Raw genomic sequence first — 7,231 nt, 5'->3', positions numbered from 1 at the left:
TTAATATATAAGGTTCCCATTGAGAGCAGCTGCCCTAAGATGCGCCTACAGTCAAGTGCCAAAGCCTCCACTGCGGAGCACCTTGGATCCTGGACTCAGGCTTTGCACAAAGCCTTAACGGAAGTTCTGATGTTTAAAAGCTGAATGACAGGAGGCGAGGCGAGGCGAGGCTTTAGAGGTGGCAGGGCTTAATCTGGTCTTTGTCAGAAGTGGAGGCCCTATGACCGGCCTCAACCTAGGATATCAGATGGAATTTTATGAATGTAATGAAATTTCAGGTTTGCAAGACCCCCCATCCCTTCTCACCACTCACCTACTGCTTTTAAGGCCACTGAGGCTCATTAGGGCAGAATCCCCACTCCCTGTAACGTTACTGACCTAATAAGTTTGTAGTAGATGTTATCCCATTAAGCAAGTATATAATGTCCATATTAGGGCTTTTCCATTCTTCTTTGAAGAGCCACCTACTCCATAAAAAATAGTATGTGATCATTCAGAGTCTTTTTAATGGTTTGCTATTACTATAAATAAATATTTGCTCAATTAAGTGAATTGGGTGGATCAGCTGAAATAATTTTTCATTATTCATTCATTTCTATAAGGGCTCATGTAGAAAATCATTTTTGATAAATGGTGCCTCTTATGTTCAAACACAGCACTATTCAAGTGCATGTCTCCCAGTGCTAGGCTGCATTTCATCTGCTTTGTCTGCATTGTGAATGGATCTTAATAAGATCTGCTGCATCTAAAGAAAAATAGGTCAATGCAGCTTCTGAACAGTCGTCCACGCAACACCATTAAAGCAAATGAAATGGAATCTGCAGATTTGTGCTTAACTTGCCCTTTAAATAATGCTAGCCCACATTAGCCCTAAGACTGCTGATGCATACTGTAGGTGCCCCACTCCATGGCAATATTTATGTAATATAAAATGTAATTTGTAACCCTGAAATGGCACCACAGCAAGGGTAAAACAACTGTAAACAATTGTCCTCTATACTACAGATTTCCTGCTTAGGAGGGTATCATGTAAATAATTCTGAACATCCTTTGGTTTGCAGAGCCCATGTATTTCAATCTTATATTTGTCTCTCAGTGCCACAAAATACTTAAAGGGAATTTTGTCTTTAAAGGGAAATATTAAAGTGGTCCTAAAGGTTCAAGTTTTTTTTACCTTCATGCATTCTATGCATGAAGGTAGAAAAACCTGTGTACAGCAGCCCCACCTAATACTTAACAGCGATGTGCATGAAAACCTCGGCTCTCCGGGGACTCTCCCTCCTCATTGGCTGAAACAGCAGCAGGAGCATTGGCTCCCACTGCTGTCAATCACAGCCAGTGAGCTAATGAGGTGAAAGAGAGAGAGGTGGGGATGATCCGTGACTGTGTCTGAATGAACACGCAGAGCAGCGGCTCGGGAGTGAGACTGCCTGGGTGTCCCCATAGCAAGCTGATTGCTGTGGGGGCACTCGGCAGGAGGGAGGGGCTAGGAGCTCCGGTGGGGGACCCGAGAAGAGGCGGATCAGGGATGCTCTGTGCAAAATCACTGCACTGGTAAGTATAACATGTTTGTTGTATTAATGTAAAAAAAAAAAAATCTAAAGCTTTAATATCATTTCAATGTTTTTGTTTTTTTTATGAATATGCTTTGTAATGCAAATAATCTTATCAATTTTTGTTTATATTTTCAAGGATAACTATGCATTTAAATAATGTAATACTTGCCTGCTCATAATAACTATACCATGTTTACCTAAAATGTATGCATGTATGGAAATCCTAGGTGTAAACTTCTCTTATTTGCTCCCTATTTTGTTTGTTAAATATACCACTAAAAATGTTTTGTTGTATCTCTTGCCCACATGGCATGACACAGCCACTGCTCCAAATTTGACATCCACGTTGGGGTGGCCGTGTCCTAATAGGCATTTCACCTGGGTGTACGTTTAAAGCAATGCGGCATCCTGGAGCTCCCTGCTGGCCGCTGACATCTTTAAGCAGCTGGCTTCTGGGTATTGATCTCGGACCACTATTACTGGCTGAGCAGATATGACTTCACTCCCACACATGCACAGGAGTTGAGTCAGCTACGGTATTGCCAAATTCTGTGCTGCTTACTGTACAGGGGTGGACAGGCAGGTAGATAACTGTAATGCAGAAGAGACAAATCCTGCCTATTCGCCCATTTTAATTTTTTACATAAAGTTCCACTTTAAATACGCCAAACTGAACAAGGCCTAATTAGCCCTCCTAGTTCTTACCTTGAGAACGCAGAATGATTAGCCTTTAGGTTATAGTGAAGGGAGAGTAGGAAAGTCGGAGTATTTTAGTAAAAGATAAGTGATTTACGGCTGACTTTGACCACGCAAATTTGGTACTACTACAGTGATGGCAGCGATACTCAGGGTCCTGTGCCAAGTGACTTTCCCTCTGCACAGTGACCACAGGGGGTCGCTCAAATCATCTTTCTTTTTACTAGCGCCTATGGGTAATAGGCCGCATATGCACAGCACTGCACAAGACTATCAAATTAGAAGACCAGTGTGCTGCCCAGCCTAGGCCACAGGTCTTGGACTGAGCTTCCTACTCATCTAAGGTAAGCACAAGGTTGTACAACATGGTGGTTAGCATGAGGACAGGAGCCAGAATTATGTTATTTAAATTTATAGTTACCCTTTAAAAACCTTGTTCCAGTGCTAATTATTTATGTATATTAAAGCAGCTATCTTAGTTCTCTAACAATGAATTATTTGTGTTTTGGAGATTTTGAAAAATCTAATAGATAAAATAAAAGAAATACATATAGCCATCAGATCGTCTATCCATAAATCTGTATATATAATACAATAATCAAAATATGGAGCAGGAAGCATATAAAACCATTATTGTTCTATGAAAATTACTTCAGAGTAAACATTACAATAATAACTCTGCGCAATCACTTTGGTGTAGAGCAATCTTCTTGTACATTTCTTTTGTTTTAGGGTGAACAAAAAAAAGTGATCTTTCACAAAAGCTTTGAATAATTCCAAAAGCCTCTCAGTAGCAGCAGAAAACTTCACTGGACATTGTACACAATGGAGTCAATTCACAAAATCATACTGCACGTCGTATGTTCAGATCCTTGTGTTAATGTTTCAGTTTTTAGAATCAATAATTGCTTTTTAACTGAGTAAAGAGATTAATTTTTGGATCAGTAGGATTGCTATTATTTGTCTGATTTCTGTAGTATTAAAATACTGTTGGCTGCTGGCTGGTGTTCACTGTGTGAATTTAGAATATGTATATTGAGACATAGAAAAAAACATTTAAGTACCTTTTTCCTAATTGATAGACAGCTGTCACATGGCCCAGCTCTTTCCCAGCCTGTCTGCAGGGAAACATAAGCAAGAGGAGCTTATAGTCCTCTGCTACTGTTTACATGTTCAACATAAAAAACAAACTTTGTGTGACTCTATAGTCACATGGGCAGCTTAGATGTGATAGGGAGGAAATGTTCAGCATAGAAACTCATTGAAAACTGAGCATGTGCAGAGTTGCCGCCACAGCTGCAAAATCCCTAGGTGAATCGGGAACATGAACAGAAGGTGGAGATAGGAGCGGGATCAACCAGGTTTTTTTGCAGAACACAAAAAACAAAATCTCCATACCTCCCAACATTTTGAGATGGGAATGAGGGACACCTACTAGCAAATGTATGTAGGCATAGGACACGCCTCCTGTCACACCCCCTTAAAGGAGAATTAACCAAAAAAAAAAAGGTTAATTAAATCCACAAGTTTTTTTTTTACCACTACTATTCCTTTATATTGGCTTTTAAAATGTACAAATGCAGCAATTTAGAAACTAGATGAAACCTTTAGCACTGGCAAACACTTTTTGAAAGATGATAAGTGCATTTTATATACAACTATATAGTTTAGACAAAAATGAGGGACAAATGAGGAGGAAAGAGTGACAGAGGGACATTGCTCCAAATCAGGGACAGTCCTTCAAAATCAGGGACAGTTGGGAGCAGGGGCGTAGCTAGAAATAGCATAGCAAAATGTTGTATGGGGTCCCCCTGCAAACAGCCCCCCCCCCCCCCCACAGCTGCCCTAGTGTCAATGCAGCGTGACCTGTGCCACATATAGCGTGACCTGTGCCCCATGCAGCGTGACCTGTGCCCAATGTAGCGTGACCTGTGCCCCATGCAGCGTGACCTGTGCCCCATGCAGCGCGACTTGTGCCCAATGCAGCGCGATCTGTGCCCAATGCAGCGTGACCTGTGCCCCATGCAGCGTGACCTGTGCCCCATGCAGCGTGACCTGTGCCCAATGCAGCGTGACCTGTGCCCCATGCAGCGTGACCTGTGCCCAATGCAGCGTGACCTGTGCCCCATACAGCGTGACCTGTGCCCAATACAGCGTTGCCTATGCCCAATACAGCCTGGTCTGCCTGTGCCCCATACAGCCTTACCTGTGCAGAGGAAGAGGCAAGCCACCCGGATCAGCAGAGAGTAGGATTGCCTGCTGTAATAGCTTTCATTTGAATTTCCCGTCTTCCCGGGGCTTATCGTCACATAGCTCCACCTCTTGGCCTGACGCCTTTGATGACGTCACACGTCCCGCATTGGATTGGCGTTCTGTCTATCAAAGGCGCCGGGCCAAGAGGTGGAGCTATGTGACGTGAGCCCCGGGAACACTAGAAGTTCTAATGAAAGCTATTACATCGGGCAATTCAGCTCTCAGCTGATCCGGTGGCTTGCCTCTTCCTCTGCACAGGTGAGGCTGTATGGGGCACAGGCAGACCAGGCTGTATTGGGCACAGGCAACGCTGTATTGGGCACAGGTCACGCTGCATTGGGCACAGGTCACAGCTTGCCTCTTCCTCTCCTCTCTCTTCCCCTGGCTGGGAGACTGTGCCGGCGGTGCTCTCATCCTCACTGGGCCCCACTTGGCTGCGGGCCCCATAGTGGTAGTAGTGGTGGTAGTTACGTCCCTGGTTGGGAGCTATGAATCTCATAATGACTGAGTATGGACAGTATGCAATACACCATTTATTGATAGTTTGTTTATGGTGTGGGTTTAGTGACACTTTAAAGTGAAGTTACATTTTTGGTTCATAAGATTAAGAAAACAATCAATGTGACATATGGGCTTGCACTGGTTAAAAACCTAGTTTCTAAGAATAAGAAAACTATCATGCAATAAAATAAACCTGGCAGTTAAAATAACATTTGCACTTTGTGAATTGACCCAGCATAATCTGATCCAGCAAAAGACCATTGAAGTGCACAGCTGCTGGATGCAGAAATGTCTTAGGTGCTTCAGGCTCCATAAGATAATCACAAGCATCGCTAGCATTTCATGTCCTGATTGCAGTTAATTTATGGTCTCTTTACAGCTTAATGTTAGCGTTTCATGCCTTGCTTTAACACAGCCAATTCATTTATCAATTAGCTTCAACAAATGAAAAGCACACCTGCACTATTTTTGTCAGGGTACAGCACAGCTTTGCATTAAAATATGCTATATGTGCTTTTAGGTCCACTGTATATATGCATTCTAGTGAATTTTCAGAATATTTGGCAAACACACATACTCTTTGGGTATAACACTTGTTACTAAAAAAGGATGAAGAGGCTCTTAAAGTGGTTTCAACCAAAAAGCAAACATTATATTGCAGCTTAGAAATTCGGTGGCAGCTACATTTGTTTTCTTTTAAGGCTTTCTTCCTTTTATTTTCACCTGGTGATCCCGCCAAGTAAGTCTGTGTTTTTTTAACAGAACAAGCTCTCCTGCAAATGTGTCATTTACCACTGACAGGGGTGTTTACAATGATCAGCTTTTATTTATTTATGTACAACTTTTATCCCAAAGGAAAAAAACTGTTGCTGTAACTGCAGTGTGAGCTGGAGTTTGGCTTCAATTTGGTTAGTGTATCTAAATCTGCTAGTACATCTAACAATCCCCTTCCCCAGATCAGCAGTTATTCTGTCCAAAGGTACCCCTGTGCTCCTTCATCCAGAGTGGGGGCACACTAATACAGAATAAGCATAACTGGCCAGACAACCAGGTGAAAACAGAGGGGAAAAAACCCTAAAAAAAAGAAAACAAATGCACACACCACATCTAAGGATTGGTAAGCTGTAATATATTACATTTTTGGTTTTAATACTGCTTTAAGCCAGATCCCCAAAAGGAAAAGAATAAAAATAGCAGCTTTCAAATCTCTTCCACAGAAGAGAAAATAAAAAGTATACCAACAAGGCTGGACGTAATACAGACACTGTATCCAGAAAACAAATTGTAGACAAGAACATAACCATACATAGCAAGGCACAAAACACCACGACACCCCCAGTGGACTCTCAACCTTCTTCTTAAAGTAAACCTGCGATGAAGGAAAACAAGGAGGATATCACTGGCCTCCTGAAAATGCTAGAAGCTGGTTGTCTATGACTTCAATCTTGTCACTATAGAATATAAAAGTCAGACATCCTAATCTCCATACTTCTGGGTCAGTGGCTAAAAAAAGCGAACCTAAAGAATCAACATGACAGCTAGGCAACCAACATTTTCAGAAGTCTGCAATGGCGGCCCTCTTTTTGGCAAAGTTAAAGTATTCCTGGACACTAATAAAAACAAAGCAAATGGAAAAAGATGCATTATAATGCTGCCAACCTCAGCACTTACCATATTTGGCACTCTGCTTTTCTTGTTCTTTCCTTTAGTTGTTTCTCCGAAACTGCCCCCTTCCCTGCCTGCTGTTTGGAAGTGTCTCCATTCCCATACAGGGCTATATGAAGACACCTTTGTGTGTGCGCTCCTGCTGGCACCTTTCTTAACCCCTTAGAAAAGATTGCAGCTCTCCTGCTCCCCCCTCTGCCTGTGCTGTCCCTTTCTCATACATACATGCATGTAACATACTATACATGGGTTGCATGCAGTTAGGAAGCGCAGCACGACTCGCGCATGCGCAGTAGGGAACCGGGAAGTGAAGCTGTAGCGCTTCACTTCCTGATTCCCTTACAGAGAATGGCGGCGGCAGCACCCGAGGACCGAGGGACGATTCGGTCTCGGGTGCCGACATCGCTGGACCCTGGGACAGGTGAGTGTCCTTATTTTAAAAGTCAGCAGCTGCAGTATTTGTAGCTGCTGACTTTTAAAATTCTTTTTTTCGCGGGACTCCCTCTTTAAAGTGTTACTAAACCCAGGACCCTGCATTCACTATATCTGGTCTCCCACAG

The sequence above is a fragment of the Aquarana catesbeiana genome, linkage group LG03 (genome assembly GCF_042186555.1).
Source record: "Aquarana catesbeiana isolate 2022-GZ linkage group LG03, ASM4218655v1, whole genome shotgun sequence".
Lineage (NCBI taxonomy): Eukaryota > Metazoa > Chordata > Amphibia > Anura > Ranidae > Aquarana > Aquarana catesbeiana.
This window is presented reverse-complemented; position numbering follows the sequence as displayed.